Source organism: Thunnus maccoyii, chromosome 1, assembly GCF_910596095.1.
Source record: "Thunnus maccoyii chromosome 1, fThuMac1.1, whole genome shotgun sequence".
Taxonomy (NCBI): domain Eukaryota; kingdom Metazoa; phylum Chordata; class Actinopteri; order Scombriformes; family Scombridae; genus Thunnus; species Thunnus maccoyii.
In genome coordinates this window covers 10,026,193-10,048,930 of record NC_056533.1, presented here as the reverse complement: position 1 = coordinate 10,048,930, position 22,738 = coordinate 10,026,193, and the positions used below count along the sequence as shown (strand labels likewise).

General features: G+C 40.1%; 1 protein-coding gene across 1 annotated transcript in view; it reads right to left on the bottom strand.

Moving 5' to 3' along the window:
• The window catches only part of LOC121906481 (tyrosine-protein kinase CSK), a 47,606-nt gene extending 30,256 nt beyond the window's left edge, over positions 1-17,350 (bottom strand). The window contains exon 1 of the mRNA XM_042425380.1: positions 17,098-17,350. The gene's annotated coding sequence lies outside the window, so the exon portion shown is untranslated. The remainder of the gene's footprint in view (positions 1-17,097) is intronic.
• Between the last annotated feature and the right edge of the window lie 5,388 nt (positions 17,351-22,738).

Sequence of the window (22,738 nt, the reverse complement as noted above, 5' to 3'; positions counted from 1 at the left end):
GAGCAGAGGGGAGGAAGGGTAGTGGTGACGGCTTATTGTTTGAGCTCTGTGTGCTGCGGTTCCAGTCTCAGAGCACACTCATCCAGGCCTGGCTATTTATATCCTCGCAATATCCATGCAGGCGGAGGCAGGCTGCAGTCGTTTTCATCATTGCATACATTATGGAGACGCTGCATTAAAAGAGTCTGTCTGCTGTGAGCGTGACTGCTTGTGCTAATTTTCACACAGGATTTCCCCATTTATATTTAGACAAGGTTGGGTGGCGTTTCCAGGATTGTACGCTGTGTTTTTTTGTTTTTAGAAACACGTCTGCACAAGTTAAAGGACCAGAATGCCCAGTCAAGTTATATATTTGTGTTGAAAATGTAATTAATTCAAATTAATTTAAATGAATTCTTCTGAACTCTAGTAATACAGTAAAACACGGAGCTTTTCTAAAAGACTGAAAATGCAGCTGCAGCGTTGTGACGGTATAAACTAAACACCAACTGATTTGATCATGATGAAGGAACATGTCCTCCAATTCTACAATATGGCACTTTCATACTTTTTAATAGTTTTCACAGCTATGTTAGACTGTGGCTGCTAAGACACAACTTGTTAGTGGGAGGAATGTATTGTTGGTTCAAGTCTCTTCAGGACCAAAGCTAATAATAATAAAAAAGATACACTAGTGCTAGTCTTATCCTTTAATACTTCGGTGTAATTTCTACAGTAGCAGGTAGTCAATACTAGCTTTGCTAGCTTAGCAATAGTTAACAAGAGAATGAAATACACGTAGAGCTGAAACAAGTCTGATCGACAGAGACAACAATTCACTGGTTCGAACAGCTCAAATGTGAATGTTTACTGGTTTTCTTAGACTTTCATTAAGATAGTTAATTGAATATCTATGAATTTGGACTGAAAGTTAACACAGCAATTTAAAGTCAACTTGGATTTACCCTATTTCTAACATTCTATAGACCAAAACAATTGATCGGAAAATAATCATGTGATTAATCAATAATGAAATGAACTGTTAGTTGCAGTCCTGCCTACACAGCTCTTCACATACAACAGGTTTGTGTTTAGCATACAGTGAAGAGAGTTAAGGAATTAACTTGAGTGCAACATGCTCAAAAGCACAGTAACAGCAGTGAGTATGTGTGAATTTGGCTCCATTAACTATTGAGTGTGAGATGCAAAGTAAATCACGGTGGTGAAAGTGTGTGTGTGTGTGTCAAAATGCAGAGTGAACAGAAGGATAGACTGACTGACTGACTACTCCGGCCTGAGTGCAAAATGATATGTGGAGGCAGATAAGAGTAGGAAGCTCCCAGAGTGGTGATGGAAGGGTTGGGAGGTGGAGGTGATGCGGGCTGAGAGCCAGAGGCTTGTGGTGATCTGGGAGGCTCTGTGCTCTTCTGACAGGACATCTGCCCGGCAGGTGCATATTGTATGTGCGCACACTCTTACTTATCCTGTGAATGTTACTGAACTGTCAAAACGTGCACGTCCTTGCACACAAGCTCACAAAGGCTTTATCCTCTGGCCTAATATATGCTGCCACTTAGATACATATGCATACATATTCTTCCACCGGGGCCTAATGTATGCTGTCCCTCAAATACGCACGCATGCACACACGCACACACACTGAAGTGGCTTCAAGCATCCCAGGAGGTGAGAGAGAATGGGTAAGGAGAGAGGGAGGGGGAGCTGCCTGCTGCTGCTTTCATTGCCTCTCCTCCTCCTTTGATGGCAACACATGACAACTCTTCCATTCAGACCAGAGGAGGAGGAGGAGACGAGGAGGCAAAGCATGAGGATGGAGACACAAAGAATGTCATTAGCAGCAGCCACAGCGGGGTGCTGGTACAATATGGCAGCGGCATTAGTGGTGACTGCAGCTCCAAATCTCTTTAATAAAAGAAGCATTCAGTGGCAGTGGCACTGACACCATGGAGAGAAATCACACTCAGTAGACTAAAAAGCAGAGAGGCAGACGGGGAGAAAACGGAGACAGTAAGTAAGAGAGAGGTTAAAGGCAAAATCCAAATTGCAGAGGACGCTGGAATACTGTGTGGCTCAAAATAGAGATTATACAGATTACCTGAGCGGTGAGTAATCCCATATTGAGAAAGAAATTGACTAGGTACAGATTTAGTGAGTGCAGCCTCGAAAAAGAAGGTAGACACAAGCAGATTTGGTTGCTTGAAGGAGAATACAAGGACAAATAGAAAAAGGAGCAGCACTTCCTTCTGAAAGATATTCATCAGGTACTGCGGCCGAGCTTTAGTGCTGGCTGCTCCTCTGGCAACCAGGTCAGACCTCTGAGTCTGCTCTGATCTGTGGTTTTGTCAGTTATGTCAGCTGTAGGCTGGTTTTGATCTGCAAATAATGAATTAAATGCTGGATAGGCTCCTTTGCATTTAAGAATACAGCGTTGAGAAGTTTTTCCAAGGGGCAGATTTTCTTGGTTCATATTCAGTGTTATCCATTGTGAACCTACTGTAGCCGTCTCTGTCACGTCAACATTTTTCTAGCTCTCTTCTCCTTTTAAAAAAAAAAAAAAAAAAAAATCAGCACCGCTTTGGCTGGTTATATGTGAAGAAGTTTCTCCTAAATCTGATATAACTGACATTAAATCAGTTTTGGCAGAGAACATGAATGGTCAGAAGATAAGAGAGACCTGAAAGTAGCAGCTATAGAAAATCTAATCCCTTTACTCTCTACATGTCATCATTTTACATTTCATCTACATTTCAGGCCCGACCGAATCTCTTTGTTTTCTGTTATGTAACATGTTTCAAATTGCAAATCGACATTTCAGCATTTTGTAAATGAAGAAGACATTGTGTTCTACGGATGCATATTCTAATTTGGATCAGAGTTCACAAAGAAACAAGGGAAGTGAAAAGGAGACAGACAAAGAAATGGAGACACAGTGAGAAAGAGACATGGCGCGCTGTAGAAAGGGAAATACAGATGACAGAGTGAGATAGCGAGAGAGAGAGATGCTCACAGATGGAGAGGACAGAGATCAGGGGAGCAAGGACATAGCAAAAGAGGAGGAGTCAGAAGAGTCTAGAGGAGTGGTGGGTGTAGACGACGAGGATGGAGGATAGAGACAGACATGAAAGTGCTGAGGACTGCCTGGTGTCTTGGCAGAGGACTATAATCTGCTGGTCCTTAATATTAACAGCAGTCATCTGTCGGTTCCAATGCCAACCATGAATAATGGAGGCTCCACCCAGCTATGCCAGCACTCTGAATTATTAATTCACAACCACAGACTTGCATTAGTGCACAGTGTGGGGTGCTCTCCACTGCGGGGTCCAGGCTTTGACGGAACCACACGCGTGCACTCACACACAGGGAAGGGAAATTGTGTTTATACGCATGTATGCAGACAGATATTTAAAGGGCTGGTATTGTGGGAAACATGAAAAATGAGCTTTGGGATGGATTATGGTGATGGTGGAGGCCCTACTGTGCTGTAAAATTACTCAATTCTATCTCCTCGGTCTTTTTCAGTTATTTGAAATTTTGAAATGCGCGGCTCAAGAGTTAGCGGTGGCGGAACTCATTACTACATCACACCAGAAAGTCAAATCAAATATGCTAGGAAGCTTTAGCATGAGCCCAGCCCTGCTGTAGCTTCTGTAGTCGGAGTTTGTATCTTAGCTGGATAAAGAGCGAAGCAGGACACTGGAGGTGTTGCAAGTTGTTCGGCAGCGAAAAAGTCTTAACAGCCTTCCAGAGGATGGAAATATATGCCTGAAATGGCTGAAATTCATTTTTGGAGGCAATCTTCCTTCCGTTATCGGCAAGCGGTTGTGTGTGGGTTCCGCGCATTTTATAGCCGACTGTCTGCTTAACGAGACTCAGCACGCCGCAGGATTTTCAACTTTTTCATCCTCAATCTTGGAATGAAGTTTTAAAACAAGCGCACATGTAAACATTGTTTCTTTCTGTTACTCAGCTAAAGGAATATAATATATCTGTGCTAAAGCTAAGCTAGCGACCCTCAGCTATATTTAAAAAAAAAAAAAAAGATTTCTGCTTTGTGAGGAAACCTGGACACAATCTTACAGTTCTGAAACATCCTTTTGAAATCTCAACTGTGCAACAGCAGGTTCTTCCCCTTCATTCAGGGTCAGTCGGTTCATAGACCGCTATATACTGTCTTATGTCTCCAGCTGCAGCCATTACTCCAGGTAAAGATGCGGTGTACAGGAACCTGCATTATTCATTAGATCGTATTCCGATTGGCTGGGGGTGAAGGTAAGGGCCACATCTCCAGCCAATCGGAGTCGGTGCTCATTAATAATGCAGATTTTTATGTAAATAGCTTCCGAACCAGCCTGCTAGAGGACAGAGGGGAATCTGGGCTGTAAGGAAAGATGGATGTAGAGAAATCGAAACAACTTCTGTTGAATAAAATGTCACAGATATGTTTAAAATAGACTCAGTATTTATAAAAAGGAGTCCAAAATGGCCACAATACCAGATGTTAACATGTTTACATGCATATTCACACATTGGAAGGAAGTGAAATTATTCTAGTCAATGATGTGGCTAACGGGTTTTTCCATTAGACAACTTCTCTGCCACAGATATACTGTTTCGTTTTATATTTTGGGCAACAACGAATGTGATTTATTTCACATAAACACTGCTGTTACTATCATATCACTATCATGTCACACATTTCAGGGTAAGTGATGAATAGTGGCTATATTTAGAATTACTGTTCCCAAAAATGTAAATATACAACAAGTATCTGGTTCCCCAAATCTTTGCGATATGAAAGTGATAAATGAACAACTGTTCTCTCAAAATCCAGCAAAATAACCAGTTAATAATCATAACTGTTTCAGCTACAATAGTCCAAACCCTAGAGACGAAGCTAACTAGGTCATTAGTTTCTTTTCATAGGCTAGGTTAAGAAATGTAGCCTAATTAGCTGAAAGGAGAACTGCCTGACAGATGTAAATCAGTGCACCACTGCTTCGATAGTATGCTCAGCGGTGTGCGTAGTGGATGTGAGTGAAGGTCTGAGGGCTGGGTGTGTGCCTCTGTCTGGATATGTGTGAGTCAGAGACTGAAACACTGAGGCATGTATTGTCACTTCTCCCTGTCAACAATATGCCCCAGTTTAGGCCTTATTAAATCACACCACTCATACAACCACATTCACATGTGAACACAATCATGTGCACACAAACAATTCCTACTTTTATCACTGACTTTGCATCTGTTGCAAGGAGTACCTCACCGAGAGGACTTTTTTTCCCCCCCTTGCACTCCACACCTCTCTTGATCAAAGCAGAAAACAACTCTGCTTCTTCACACACACACTGTCAGCCAACCAACAACCTGCCAACCAGTCTCCACTGTCAGGCAGGAATACAGAACATCAGTTGAAAGCGATGAACAAATTCATGCAATTTAAAATAACATGCAGCTGTCTTTAAAGCATTTGAATGTGTGTGTGTGCGCCACAGAGAGTGTTGTGTAGGCTGACAAAAACTGCATTTAGGCTGCACATCCAGAGACTGTTTTTACCTGTAGAAGAGAACATTAGGTGGTAAGGTGATGGTAATGGTGTGGGTGAGAAAACCCTGGTAGACAGTGAGACACACGAGAGGCATCACAGAGGAGAATTTCTGCTAATGCAGAGCCAGTGTTTGCAGAGGCAGCAACTGCAAATCTTGCCTGCAGAGAGCAGGGTTCAGGGATTTCTTCAGTAAATTCACAAAAGCCTCACACACACACACACACACACACACACACACACACTGCGTATAGTGATAACCCTGTTCACTCTCACAGCCCAGGGACACACATACAGCCTTCAAGATAAGTCTGTTTAAATGGCCTAAAAATTATATTGCAGTATATTTTCAATATTCTGAAGTAACAATGAATATCATCATTATATATAAGTTTGTCCCTTATCATTTCTATAGACAAACAGATGGGTGTTTGTCTATGTACCCTCTCCATATTCACTCTGCCTAAAAGTGCATGTTCACCTGAAAGGTTCGTAATATTAAGGGCCATCCCAGAGTAGCACTAAGGCTGTATTTCAGTTCCCCTGGTTCAGTCCAAGGAAAATAAACTGTTGGACCAATTGAACCACAGGTGTGAACACATACTTCATGTTACTCTGGGAGCCTGGCAGGTCCTTTCAAATGCTAGAATCAGACTCACCGCTGGCTTCACACTCATCTTGCTGGCTTAAACAGACGTTTTGCTGACAAAATGAGATATTAAAGCAGGGATGACAATACCAGTTATCTTCATTTGCAAAAAAAAACAACAACCCAATTTCCTAGAGCCTAAGGGGACATGTTCACATTGCTTGGTTCTTTCTGATCAACAGTTCAAAACCAAAGGATATTCAATTTACAATGCTAAAAGCAGCAAATATTTTAGCTTGATGAATTACTTTGCTATTAACTGATTCTCAAAATCATTGCCAATTAATTTTCTGTTGTTTCAGCACTACATTACATTTGTGGTGACACGAGAGACAGCAAGAAACGACAGAAAAGGACACAATATGGACACCTGAGAAAACATCCTGACAAGAGACTGCGTGTCAAAGTCTTGTCCTGCACATGTAACAGTGCTCAACACTGGTCCAGGAATATTACTTTGCATCTGCATATAAACCAGAGCCCAACCAATATATCGGCCAGATATCGGCCTAACACGGATATATCGGTATCGGCATATATGTTGTCCGATGTACGCCGATATATTTTTATATTTTTTAAAGTTATATAGGCAGCATTTTATGTATATTTGATCCTTTATCTTAATTCAAGTTTAATATAAAAGTACATATGTTTTTTTATTCCATGTGCTTTTTTATTTATAGTTATTTATAATTGCAATACAATAATAAACAATACAATAAAGTCAAATTTGTGGGATCATTGCAAAAAACGTGTGTTTATGTAAATATTCTGTATATATAAGATTATTGGCCAATATATTGATATCGGAATTTTTTTACTCCCTAATATCGGTATCGGTCCTAAAAATCCAGTATCAGTTGGGCCCCTATATAAACAGAATGGTACTTTATGAATGCAATAACAGCATAGTGACAACATGAGACGCCTCCTATGCCAGTAACAATACACAGCCCTCTGGTTGCCTGGCTAAGCTAAATGCAGGAAGCATCTGACAACAACCATGAAAATAATCTACAACCTAACGTTTATCTAAACTCTGCCTCTTACTTGACACAATGAGGTTAACACTAAAACAAGTCAAAGAACATGTAGGGAGGGGTCCGCATATTCAAAATGGTTGGTACATTCTTGCGTTCCCAGGAGACTCAAGAAGGCTCTTTGCAGAAACGTGAGACGGGCTGACCCCATGGTCTACTCAGAGGTCTGGACATCAGCAAGAATAGCAGATGATCTGTGTATGTGACACTGATAGAGAGCATCCAAGTAATGATATATAGGTCTGAATGGGTGAGTGACTGAACATGTGTGTGCACAAGTTAGAGTTGGCAAGACGACATTCGCTGTGTGTGAATGTGAAGTGTGAATGAGTGATTGAGGGGAAATGGGCGAAAGGCATCTACCTCTAGCATCTACTATAAACACAAATCACTACCAACACTCAACTGCAGTAATCCCATTTCCTCAATTGACTGACACCATTTCTAGGAACCAAGAATTGAAAAAGCACACTCCATGTTGAAAGGCAGAGAAAGGTGTGATGACTTCCTGACATAAGCAGTGAAGGATGGCAGTACCCTGGGGCCAGGAGGAAAACGTGCTGATACATAATCCTTAAAACCACTGGCAAAATGTATATTCCTGATCCATCTGTAAAGACCCTAAAGTATTAATACACCAACACTTAAATGAAATAAAGTTCAGGAGAAAAGAGCAGAGGCACCATTTGCTATTGTTGAGGCCGTGACCTTCTGACAAAATTGATCATGAAACAAGATGTATTTGGATCCGGGTGGCTTACCACCTTGGCTAAACAATTTCCTAGGAGAAAACCCTGTATCAGGTGGAAAAACGATATTGATTTTCCACAACCTGCACTAAAGAGATGACAGAGAGAAACAGTGTGTTTGCATACACACATTCATACTCTGAAAATGAGCTTTATACTGACTCAGGTCTTTACTGGAATGATGCATTTGCATAACAAAACAGTAAACCGTTTATTCCAGGTTTGGATGGCAATTGTTCTCAATATTCCAGAGTTTTCCTGCTGTGTTCATTGGTCGCGTGTTACTTCAATACTCAACACCATGGAAACAGCACTTGCACTGGTCACCAATCCCAACAGTAAACAGGATATTTGGATTACAGCCCACAACATACTGGTCAATATGCATGTATCTTTGTTGGTATATTACTGTAGTACATAACTGGTTAATCCCTGTTACTGAGTGACAAGTTGGTACATGGAACTAGGGCTGGGCATTTTCACAATAAAATCTTCAACAATAACGGTGATAAATTTATGAGATTTATTTTCGATAGTTATTTTAGAGTTTGTTTTCCTCTACCTATAAAAACACGACACGAACAGCCAATTGTACAACAGAGAAACAAACGCATGTAGTTGACAACTCAAAATGACCACCTGTGTTGAGTAGTTTACTCAGAAGAAAATGAGAGGCTGCGGGAGCAAAACTGAGTGCGAGGAAACTGTGAGGTAATGAGGGACCTCTACATCCTTGGCTTACAACTCACTCGGCACTACCAAGCCAGACTGCTCCCAGTTGGCTATCGTTTGTTCGGGAGGCCAGTGAGTTCCTGACTAAACACCAGCGTTGCGTGGCTGAGGAGAGAGTGAGTTATAACACCGGGCCAGCAAGCCTGTGGCTAGCATGCTAATCTGCTAGCTCGCACCAACAACGGATGACCTATGCAAAATTTACCACGGCAAACATTTCTGAGGGCAGGACTGCACCCCAGTTTACCTAACAAGGTTAGCTACTTGCACTAATAATGTCCCAGTTGTGTTTTTTTCCCAATTTATTATGAAAAAAAAACTCAAGCCTGAGTCAGTCGACAGATTAGTCTTTCTTGCAAGAAACTTGTAGTGAAGTTGCCAAAAATGAGCAACATAATCATCCTCGACATTTCTAATTTTTATTTTATTTTATCAATGTTCATTAGTAAACTACCTCTAAAATGTTTGAGAGATGTTTGAAACAAGGTATTTGATGTGATGGAATCACAGCAGTTGTTTACATATTTATTATTTTATCTTATTCATTCAGTGTTTAACGTAAAGCCATGTTAGTTCTGTTGAATGTTTCTCACCTATTCAGTCTGATAATAAATAATTGTATATTATAAATCATAATTAATGGTCTGGTCTCTGGGGTTCTGTAAATTGAACATTATTATTATAATTATTATTATTAAATAGATATTGTGATAACTATAGACATCGATCAATATTTAAAAAAAACAACATATCATAATAACATTTTTGGCCATATCGTCCAGCCCTACATGGAACAAGTCACATACAGACTGTAATTTCCTGAATTTGACAATAATAATACTGTTAGGATGAGGTGAAAAATAAAATATAAAGCCAAAAAGGGAAGAGACAGGAGATGAACTGACAATATCACTGCAGAACTCACAAAACAGTCGATGTGTTTTACTACCCTGCTTCATTTTGATTAATGATTGTCAAACAGTAAGAGACTGATGACTTCTCTGTTGCAATTTTGAAAACAAAAGATGTCCCTGGGTATAAGGTAATCACTAGACCATGTTACTATTTCTTTATCATAATTATAATGTGACAGTTACTTGGCTACTACAGCCTGAGTGAGGATGGCCTAGAAGGGAGCACAGACATGCAGACACATTCCAAAATTTTGAAATCGAGTTTAGAGCTGCAACGATTAGTCAATTAATCAACTAGTCAATCAACAGAAAATGGATTGTAACTATTTTGATACTTGAATAATCATTTTGAACATTTTTTAAGAAAAAATGCCAAACATTAGCTGGTTGTTAGCTTTTCAAATGTGACAATTTAATGATTTTCTTTATCATACAACTGATCTTTAGGTTTTGGACTGTTGGTTGGACAAAACAAGAGATGAAGATGTCAACTTTGACTCTGGAAAATTATGACATTTTTCACTATTTTCTGACATTTCATAGACAAAACAATCAATCGATTAATCAAGTAGACAATTCAGATTATTCAATAATGAAAATAATTGTTAGTTGCAGCCCCAATTGAGTTACCAACATCAAATCCCTAACAGAAAAGAAAACCTGGACAGGCTTCCTGGACCACCACATACAGGCATCCCACAGAATCAGCACTGCCCATTATATTTATTGCTCACCCACCTGTTTGTATTTTTAATTACAATGTGCAGTTACATTACTTATTGTCCAGTCTTTATTTATCAATATCTAACAATCAGGTGCTTTTGCTCAAAGATCTCACCTACCTCCTTATGTTTCTTTCTTAGTATGTCACTTAAGAGTATGATGTTTGCTGAAGGAGAAAAATGTATTGGTCCCTGACTTGCTCAGTGACTAACCACAAATATATTTCCAGCTTCTTGGATTTTACATTTTAGACACCACCCTTATCTAAAGTGGTGGGTGAAACAAGAAGATAATGACCATTTCAACAGTTCAAGAGGTGAGTGAAGTGCCATAATGACATTCTTGGGCTCAGAAGGATTTCCATGTATCATATAATGGTAGAAAATAAGACACAAAGAGTTATCCATCTGTCCACCTCTAAATCCATCTTTCTATTTGCATCATCTATCCATATAGCTCTCAGTAAGGCATGAATCTCATCAGCTGGTGTATCAGAAACATGCTCAGATGTAGGTCACAGTCAACAATAAATATCTATACCCTGTGTAGGTTTTGTGGCTTAATCTGTTATTTAAAAATGTCAAGAAAAAAATGTTTCTTTTATTGAAAAGATAGCCTGAAGGGATTTCTACACAAAAATGATCAAGTAAACTTTTCCTTTAAAAACTCTGTATTAAAGCAGGCCTACTTCAGGTCACTTTACTTTTCAGCAGCATCTGTGACATCATGGAAGCAGAGGCATTTACTGTACCTTTGAAGTACATCTGATGACTCGATTGTACAAGAACTACTCTGGAGTGCATCGAACGGCAGATAAAAGAGGAAGCGCTGGCGCCTCCCTGCTGAGACAGGATTCATTGTCATTATCTCCGTCACCATCAGTGATTCATCATGTATTCTTTTCAGGACAGTCACAATAATGGCAGAAGAGTTTAATATCTCTATAAGTCAGTGTGAAGCCGATGGTCTGACTGCACTAGTTCCTCTTTATCTCCCTGTACTGGCCTCAGTATGAAGGACTTTCGGTAAACCAGGAGGACACAGCTGTAGTTGTGTGTGGGAAGAGAGTGATCAGACAGCAGAAGTAAGCAGGGGAGGCCCCACATGTAAGTGACATGTTGGCACAGGCCTTTGGTCCAGTCCACTTATTATAGCATATTTTACAAGAACACAGGTCTGTTCCTCCAAAACATCATGTGGTTGGAATCTCTGATCACATACCTACAATACAACTTGAAACTAGTTGTATAAAAACATTCACTAGCAACGCCTTGACAATTCATTTCTTTTTCTACGTTTTTCTTATTTACTTCGATCATATTGTAGTTGTGTAGACTGTGCAGGACTCTATATTCTACTGTGGCGTGATTTGAATGTGTAGGACACACAGGAACAATGTCCTGCAATGCAAATATTTCCGTTTGTCTTTGTTGTGTACATTTTACAGAGGTGACTTCTGGTTTCAAAGCCAAATTTAAATATCTTTACCATCAACATCCTATTGTTATACGATTAGTTTGGTGTCCAATTATAACATATTTTATCTGGTCTAAAAAGAGCGCAAAAAAATAAAAGAAAATACGAGTCGCCCACTCGAGTCTCTACCATCTCAAATGAAAAAGGGTATTACACCAGCAGCGAGACAGATGCTCCAAGCCTTGGTTTCTCAGCATGGATCCACTCAAAGGAGGAAGTGTCCGACTGTTTCCCCCAACTGAAAAATTTCCTTCTGCTAATTAATTCAAATCAGCTCCCACCAAACCCCAAAACACAGATTGAAGTCATCCAGCTGATCTGTCATTTAAATAACAAACCGCTGCATCCTGCTGGTTTGCACCATGGGGTAGATCTGGGTTTAGAGGCGCAGTGGGTGCTAACACACTGCTTAGCGAAGGATGAGGAGGGATCCATAGGTCCTTTTAAAGCTGGTGGTTGGCAGTTTTGGTTGATTTTAGTTTAGTAGCTGAGGAATTCTACACAATGCCATGTCTAAATGATCACCTTAGGTCGTTATGTGGATAACAAAACATTTCAGCTGCAGGTTACAGGAACTGGTGGGGGTGGTGTGGTTGTCATCAGGCTCCATTTAAGATACCATTATGTCCTAAATGTGGCAAGAATGCTACCAAACAAAGATTTCAAAGAAAAAAAATGTTTAGTAATATTGTTGTTTCTTGACAGTATAAGTATAGAGTATTGCAACATTTGTCAAGTGTGCAAGATAAAAAATGAAATGGCTACTACTTTTGAATACCAGATCCAGTAGTAACACACGAACAGCACAGAGTGGAAAGAGAAAACCATGAGATATGAATTAGTCTGAAATGGCATGCTCTAAAAATCCTTATAATGTTGTAATATGATTATCCTTGTGTGAAACAGTTCCCAGTAGGAAATCTGGATCCTGTGGGTGTAGTGAAAGACTAGTCATGTGTCCGGCCTGCGGCTCTACTGATTGCCTACATTGTGCAGCTAGCCAGCAGGCGTGGCGGGAGAAGCCTCCCGGCCTTCAAGGAGCTGCCTGACTGACCAGCCGCTGCCCAGATGGAGCAGCCTCACTGAGTTTGCACGCAAGATGGCAGCCACAATGCCACTATTCTACTGGGCAGCATGACGATGGGGAGGAGGGTATGAGGGAGGGTTGAATCTATCACAGCTCAGCAGGTGCTGAACAGAGAGGAAGACATGGTAGTGGGGAAAAAAAATGACCAATCATGATTGTGAACTTTGTTTCTCAAAAAAACTTAGAGAGACTTAAAGCCATCATACATCAACGGTAATAGTGAAATAAACCAATCATAATAAACCAATCATAACTGGCTTTATCTATGATTCATTACAAGTCAACGCTCATATCACACTGTGAAAGACTAAAAGACTGCAAAGGCAAAGTTTAAATAATATCATATCTACATGTTGTATTGAAATGGCAACTAGAGCTGAGAGGATCAGTCGATTAATTGATCAACAAAATTTTTTTTATTGACAACTACTTGGCTAATCGATTAACTGTTAAGTAATTTTTGAGTATCACAAGTACCAAGAATATACAAGTTTTGGGACTGTTATCCGAACCAAACAGGCAATTTTATAGACCAAACAATTAATTGATTAATCAAGACAATAATCTGCAGATTAATCAACAACAAGAACTATAGTTAGTTGCAGCCTTAATGGCAAACCTTATGTATAAACTGTATTTGCCTCATAATGCTAGCAATAATATGAATAGGAGAATGATGATCAGCCTACACAACAGTATCCTTTACAGGAATCAGCCAAAACGACAAACAGTCACAGCTGGTATCCAAAAAACACTAAAAATGCCGTAATCGCTCATCACCCGAGAGACAATAAAACTGTTGTGCACCTCACAAACAACTGTATATAGCACTATTGTATGATTCCTGCCCTTCATGTGTTTAAAAAGAGGAAGTATTGCAGGTGCAGGTCTGCAGCCAGTTTCACTTTCTATAACTCTTCCTAAATAAATGGACCGTGGCACCGCTTGCCACTTTGCATCTTGCAGTGTCTACAATAAACCTGCATAACTCAGAATGTGCACATACCTTATCAGACAGTAAAATACGTCACACTGTGCGTGCCGGAGTAGAAACACTCATGCACTACTAACAACTCTGTGCACTTCATTTTACAGAGACTAACACACTTTGCCAGACTGTTGAAATGCAGACAACCATGAAGTAAACGATGTTGAATGCATCCATGCAGAGTGATACAGCCTACTGAGCAGAGTAGGTCTTGCACCATCTGGGGTGTCCTGTTGCTCATGAGTGTCAGTATACTGTTAAGCTCTGCACCAAAGTCACCATGATAAATCCCTCCTCTGTTATTGCACTTGCTGATTAAAGAGACAGTGGACATTGGAGAGAAGAGGCTGGAGGGAGAAAAAAAACGAACTAAACGCGGTCATTGTGTTGAGGTCAGCAGGGCCTTGGACAGGCTTCAAATGTGCAATGAGATGGTCACAGTACAGACAGAGGAGCCATTACTTCCCTGCTGAGCACATAAGCCAGGCCTAGAGCTTAACATAAGACAGTAACGCAGCTCACCTCCTCACAGCTTTAGGGATCGACCAGACAGTGATTTTTTTTTTTCTACTCACAACTCATGGCTAAAAACAGAAGAAAGTCCATGTGTAGCTAGTCCTCTAGACTTGTCCTGTCACCTCTAGTCCTTGTCAAGCTGCACCTCCATTAGACTACACCAATCTAACCATCAGTCAGTCAGTTAGACGGGGAGCAAGCTATTGACAAAGAGGGAATAGGAAAGGGAAAGAACTCAGTGTGGTCGAAGATTTAATCTGGGAGTCTTCTGCCACCTTACTAGATGAGTCTTGACTCCACAGATGGAGAGCTGTAGCGTCTCACTACTCAGACCAGGGCTGAGTCACGCTGTGTTTGGAACACTGGTAAATTACACTGTGTGCTGAAATAAAACTGTTTGTACTTCAAATTTTGTACAAAATTCGTACATGATGAGAGGAAAGCATAAATTGACACAGACTCTCCAGGCACTGTGTTGGACATCCTCGCATACCGGCAGCAGGTTATCCCTGACAGACGCAGCATATGGATGGATTCCTAACATGTTGCAGTCTGGTACCCCAGATTCCTTGGGGGATAATGAGTGCCAAGCCCTCGCACCCCCACCTCCCTCCAACCAATCTTGGTAACAGACTTCTCTAATAGAAAACCCAAAGCTATCATGCTGCTTCATCAGCACTCTGCACTCACCATAATCAGCCTTACAGTTGAGACACTGATCTGGATAGTCAAGACAACAACAACCTACTCTTACAACTTGATTGTTGGTATTTGTCTTTTAAATTACAATCAAGGAGTCATTTTTAAATCAGTACATATAAAAATCCTCTGAAAACAGATTTTTGCTGCGTAAGTACAAAGTTAAAACCAATCCAGATTATAATCTAAAATCTAATAGCAAAGCAGCCTCAAACCCACTGTGGTAATCAGTTACTAAAAACAGGCAGCAAGATCTGGACAGATATTTTCGATTTTAAGCAACTACAACTCAGTAACAAGTCAGATAAAAAGCACAGACAACGAAGTAAAACACTAATCATAAGATTTGTTCCCTCAAAACAACCCAGGATAAGATTGTGAATGATTAGGCGTGTTACAAAGCGGAGCAGGCAGGCATCTTTAACGTAAGTACATGGGAACACTATGTGAAGTAACAATACACTGCCGACACTACGTTACTTTTGTCAGTCAAGACACAGCTTGCAAAGGTATGTACATTTCAACATTTCAGTCAGACAGTTACCTTGAAGAACAAAGTGAGTGTGAATTAACACAAGGCCAAAGCTGCAACTTGCAAGCACAGCAGGGTTGGTGCTGGTCTGATCCATGAACAACATTTAACAATATTACAACTATTGTTCATGTATAGTGCATTTCATCTTCCTTAACCTGATAATATCCTTCTTAAGTGCCCTTGAGCAATAAGTCACTGGATCTTTACCAGCTCCAGTCTGCTGTTCTGTAGCTTAACCTGACCACTGACCTCCCTGTGGAAAGGCGAAAGAGAAAAAACAGATTCCCACTGGGATAAACACATTGTAACAGCATCATTATAACACTGTTTTCCCCCCAATTATGTTTTTCCCCCAGTCATTTTCTACAGGACAACTGTTGTAGCAGTGTTCTTTCTGTTTTAATTTCATACAGGGAAATGTGTTCCCCCTTAAACCATTGAAAAACGCAGAACAATTTAATAATGGAAGACGCGTTACATTAAAACAGTATCAGTGTCAGAGGAGAGAGAGGCTGAACCTCAGATCCAGCCCTGTGTTCTAGTGCAGCGCGGAGGTGGCTAAAATAAATGGGCCCATTATCGGACAGAGCCATTCTGTCCTGCTTTTTTTCCTCATTTCCCAGCAAAATACATAACACTCCCACAAGGCCAGGCTACAGTTTTTACACAGTTGTAATATGCATATGATCACTATTTATACGATACGCTCATTGTCCCTCCACGGCCACTTCCACGACATCTTACACAATCCAAAATGCTCATCCATCCGCCTGTATCACAACGCTATGTGGTTACTTGTTTTACTAACTCCCAGCTTTGTCCCTGGTGTTTCTCATAGCACCGGACCACATCGTGTCAACAATCACTTCTGGAAGACATGAAATAGTCAAAGGAAAAGGTCAGGACCACAAAGCGTTAGCCGCGACTCGTCCGATTATGGAACCAGGGGAGAGAAAGGAGGGGGGGGGGGTGACCACAGGTTTTGGCCACAGCCGCAAAATTGCCCGTTACAGGAAAATAATTGTACTTAACATTAACGAACAACACAAACACCGTTTAAAAGTGGCCTTGTTTTGTCCACGTGTTTGCTACTCTCCTGTCAACATTGAGGAATGTACTGAGAAGTAGACGAAAAGGGTGAAAATCTGTGGAGACCTAGCATAAATTGTGTCCGATAATGGATCTCGTGACGTTACATTGTATGTTGACTAGCAGCTAACGCTAAAACGCTCGCAAACAGGTTTAACGTTCGCTGTGTAAAATGAAAACCATTTGTCATAACGTCCAACCATAAAAACATTAGTGAATGTAAAGTAAACCCGGACTAAAAACAGAACATACAGCCCAACAATGACAGTCCCCTTGTACGCTATGCTGAAGCTAAAACGTTGCAGCAGCAGCAACAACACAACGAGACAAAACAGTGACTGCGCTGAGAGCAACTCACCCAAAAGATACCGCTGAGGTGTCGAGCAGATGCTGCTGCAAATTAGCGATGAAGGCCCATGAGGATGACTCCTGCGGCTGGGGGGCATCCAGGTATAGCGGCGTTAAGATTAGACAATCCCAAACGTGGCTTTGCTTTGACGGTATGCTCTGTCTGCATATGTGTGTGTGTATGTGTGTGTTCCCGTGTGTGTGGCGGAGCTCTGTGCGGCCTGCTGCTGGAGGAAATGGTCTCCGCTCCGGCGATGATAACGCGCATGCGCAGGAGAAGAGCACAAGCACAGGGCGAGCAGTCTGCGAGCACAACCCTGTGGCCAACAGGTGAGACTGTCAGCTGATGGCAGACTTGTTACTGCTTTCTGCTTTCATCTCTCAGGGAAAAAAAGACGTGCAATTCTCAGATTTCTATCAGTTCAACAACTTGCTTCTTATTGGCATTCACTGTCGTTCAACAGTTAAAGTGAGAAGCTTTAGCTTATCGGTGCTGTTATACAAACTTGTGAATACAGTTGTATGATTCTCAGGTTATTAACTTTAAGTGGAAGAAGTTAATGACACAAGCAAGTATTTAAGAGCTCTTAAAAAAACCTCACCTGCATAATTTCAAAAGTGCATAGCTGCAAATCTAAAAATAATTGCCCCCTCCCCATATAAATCCCTTTACACCCCCTAGTTATCTTGCTTCTCATTGCAGGTAACCAATTTAAGTAAAGTATTAATAAAAGTATTGGAACCTTCCATCTATACTGTACCATTATACCTGTGTCAATTCTCCAGTGCTACTCTGATTGCCTGGCAGCTGACACCAGCCTTGGTCTATCTGTGAGCTGTCACTTGTTTTTACGTAGCCTGAAGAAGACTGTGAGTTGAAACGTGTAGGTGCTAAGCCCATTTATCAAAGGCTTTTTCATTTTTGCAAAGCAGTGTGCTTTGGTATTCTTTGGTTATGACTTATTGATCACAAAGCAAAGTACATGTCTAACCTCTCTCTCTTTTTTGGTTCCATGATATGTCCTTGGATTCAAAGAGCACCTGTTTTTTGATATCTGGATTCATGAAGTAGCACTCCTCAGCTAATCCACTGGCATCTGCTCTCTCTAAAAAATGATGTTTTCTTTATTCTTATAAAGTTGACATTTTGCTTATCTGAGGTTTTCACTCAAGATCTGACCGAGGTGCCTGCCTGCAGACCCTGCTCAGCCTCACAACGAGTGATATCATGGTACGTTTTAGTACAGGATGTATGTTGCAGTATACTAGTTCACACTGTACTACTGTACCCAGGCCAAGTGGTAAATCAGTGCAGTATGTTTAAACTGGATTCCCATGCAGGCGTTTCTGATTGACATCTCCCTGAGGATAATCAGTGTGAGGAGTGTAGTTAAACTACTCCTAAAAACAGCTGTGTAGTAGCTACAGAATAAGCTACTCTTACAAAAACATTGCCTTTCATAAATAAAACGTGATACAAACTCAGATATAAAATATTTCAGAAGACCCCCTGAAGGCTCCGTATTCATTATGTATTAGTTGGTTTATTTGTAATTTAATTAACTACACATAATACGCACTACTAAAGAGGTTGGCATTATTATCTGTCTACTCTGCCTGGTCTGTATTGTCTCATGTCAAAATGTACATGGTATACATGTATGTTTAACAATTTACCACAAAAAAGAATCCAATATGAACCCACTGAAGGGCCCCTCTAATCTGATTATGGTGCCTTCACAATAGTTTTGTCATAGACCCTTTTGACAGCAGACATTTAGACTTGTTATAGCAAGAAAGTCACGGGTGTAATTAATAACAGCACTGACTGCTCCACTCCATATTCCAGTAAGTAAACAATAAGTGTACAATACCATTGCCCTGGAAGTGGAACACCCATCTGAAATGTGGCCGTCATTAGTGTTATTAATTCGATTGTGCTTATCATGCTATGACATGTCAAAAAGTTGTGAAAAAGGCCTATACCTTAACAGCCCAACTTTAAGTGCATGAAGTAGACCTCTGGTATATTACAGCCACTGATATGAGCAGAGTTCCTCCAAAACTTACACGTTTGCACACACTTTTAACAACAGGAGTAACTAGAAGTACCGCCTCGTGGTCGTATCCCTCCACTGAACAAGTCAAGTTACAGTTCACATCCATGTCTGTCCAGACTCATTTAATATTTGTAGTGAAGACTTTGAAGGAATTTAATAAGATCACCGCAGTTTCAAGGTGGGCACCCAAAATTAGTGTCACCAATTCAGTATCCGATCAAATGAGAAATATGGTCACAATCTCCTCTTCTGTTCCTGAGTTACGGAGTTGAATAACAGCCAGAAAAGTGTTTTTGCAGAACATTATGATGTCACAGTGAAGTTGACCTTTGACCTTTTGGATATAAAATGCCATCACTTCATCATTTTATCCTATTAGACATTTGTGTGAAACTTTGTCATAATTAGCATCTGATTCTTGAGTTATGGCCAAAAATTTGTTTTGTGAGGTCACAGTGACCTTTGACCACCAAATTCTAATCAGTTCATCCTTGATTCCAAATGGACGTTTGTGCCAAATGTAATGAAATTCCCTTCAGGCATTCCAGAGATATCGCGTTCACAAGAATGGGACGGATGTGAGGTCACAGTGACCATGACCTTTGACCACCAAAATCTAATCAGTTAATTCTTGAGTCCAAGTGGACGTTTGTGCCAAATTTGAAGAAATTCCCTCAAGGCATTCCTGAGATACTGTGCTCACGAGAGAATGGGACAGACAGACAGATGGATGTACAGCCTGAAAACATAATGCCTCTGGCCACAGCTGTCACCGGCGCAGAGGCATAAAAACTCCTTACATCAGGCACTTAGTCTTGGCAGTTCAATAACCTGTGCAGGAATAAAGCATGTGATTTACTTATTCAAATAATGGCAGTTATTGCAGTGCTGGAAGAAGTGATCACATTTAAATAAAAGCAGCACTACTACAAACAGAATCCACCACGAGTAGTTTAATACTTTTTCTTTCTTAAAGTATAGTTGAGTATTGAATGTAAATTAAATCACTATGCAGAAAGGCCCCTTTCCGAATGTTATATTGTTATATGTTTAATTACTGGATGACTATTACTGATTCATTATTGTGTAACCATGTGAATGTTGCAGCTGGTCGAGATGGAGCTAATTCTGCCCCCTTTAAATACTGTTGGGTAGTTCAGTCTACAACAATGAATCATATTTAATAAACTGATTTATATTTTAAATGTTAATATATATGTAGTTACTAGTAACCATAACTGTCAAATAAATACAGTGCAGTGAAAACGACAATAATTTTCTCTTAAATGTGATGGAGTTGAAGTAAAGTAGCAATAAACGGAAATACTCAAGTAATGTAAAAGTGTTTAAAAACTGTATTTGGATACAGTACTGGATTAAATGTATGTGGTAACTTTACTTGGATACTTGTTGTTTTCTTAACATCGTGGTCTTTCCATGGTGCAGATATTGTACAGTTTACACACAGTGTTTGTATAATATCTTTTATTTCATTTGCATATAAAAGAAGCGCCCACTGTCACCCTGTACATCTGTATTTTGTCCAGATGCAAGGATCCAGTCCAAATGTGTAACAATTACATATTTTTTGCATTTTGCCAGATGTTTCAGACACCACAACAGATTATTGAAAAAAAACATGATTTTAGATAGTGTTTTCCATAGGATAGCTTTAACAGGCTTGCAAAAGGTACTCAGTAACCAAAATGCATTAACAAAACTTGAGCTACAACATATTTTCCAGCTTATGTCTACCTGCTTCCCAGAGTTAACTACACTTCTGAAAATGAAGAGATACCAACCTATCAGCAGGAAAATGAACATATTTCGTGTTGAAATGTTTTCCTTTTTCCCCCTTGCACTACTTGACCTCAAGATGTGACACCTCCCAGTGTCAACTTGCAAGGCTTTTTTTTTTTTACACAATTTGTTAAAAAGTCATTACTGAAATTTTACTACAGTCTTAATCATATTTTTAGTTTCATAGTCAAATAGTAGTTCTGAGAACACAATAAAACAGGCTGCAGTCTCCTGGACTGCACTATGTTTTTCCCTGAGTTGAGGTTCTCAGGCAAATGTAAAATATTCAATTTACATAAATATTTTGATTTGTAATTTTGAACTTTGTAGAAATGCCAATAATACAGTAACCTATTCTTCCCCCCTCTACCAGATATGCACCTGGCATTGGGTAGTTTCTGGTTTGGGAAATCTCTCAGGAAATAAAGACATGCAATTCTCAGATTTCTATCAATACATCAACTCTATTGCTTCTTATTGGCAGCCACTGTTGTTGCTTCAACTAAAACTGATCACCACTGCATCACACACAGCTAAAGTACTTTAAACAGAAATGTGTTTACTGCTGTTGAGCTCAAAGTAACAGTTAAGGTGTGAAGTTAAAGCTTATTAATGCTGTTATTTGAAACTCATGACTATAGTTGTGTGACTCTCAGGTTATTAACTTTAAAGAGGACCTATTATGCTCATTTCCAGCTCTATATTTTTATTCTGGGACTCCACTAGAATAGCTTTGCATTACCGCTTCATATTAAAAATATTTTAAATAACTAAATAACGGGAGACTTTAATTGTGAAGAATTTAAAGGAAATGACACGTTCCTCACCGAATTAGTGGAGCTTCCTGAGCAGCGCTAAAAAACGGTTGACACAATATATGGACATATTTGGAGCTCTTTGTTCAGTGGATCAGTTAGAAATAATGCGGGGAGGAATAGTACAAGCAGGAACAGCCACAGTGATGAGCTGCAGACGACTAGCACACTTCCAACAGGTGAACTACTTATTTTACTTTGCCCTGCTGTGTAACGGAAAAACATTCACAGCGTACCAGCTCGACTCCAGTCATAAAACACCATAATGTTAGCGGAGCAGGGCAGTGAACTTGTGCACTATGCGTGCAGCAGATGGCCATGTAAATAATCCATCACAAGCTGACGTCAGCTCGGGCTGAAAGAAGAAAAAAACTGTTGGAAACCGAGCGTTCACAACAGTCTGAAGCCGGTGCTCTTTCCTCACAGGGATTATTTCTACATGCATTTAACTCATTATTTGACACTTTGGCAATGTTTAATATGACCATCAGACATTGTAAAATTATATATATGACTGAAAATAAGGGAAAGCAGTCTGAAAAGAAGTTAATGACACAAGGATTTAAGAGCTCTTAAAAAACCTCACCTGCATTATTCCAAAAGTGCATAGCTGCCAATCTATAAATAAGGCTGTTTTCTTTGTTCTTGTAAAGTTGAACATTTTACTGATCTGAGGTTTTCACTCAAGATCTCTATGCTGACCAAAAGAAAGGAAGGTGGCTATTTCACTGAGGGTTGCTGAATTTGATGTGTAAAAATAGAAAAGATTAAATAATTAGGTTTTGCTACACCTAACTAGCTATAATCCCTGGAGATTAACCTGGTCCACGATGTTTTTTGGTCCTTGGAATGTGTGCTTCAAATTCCTGCCTAATCTGCAGGCCTACAGGAATACATAAAAATGAATCCTCATGTGTGTATGCTAGCAGTTCTCATTTTCAGTGTCAGTGGTTATCAATGCAAGAAAAAGAGTGCA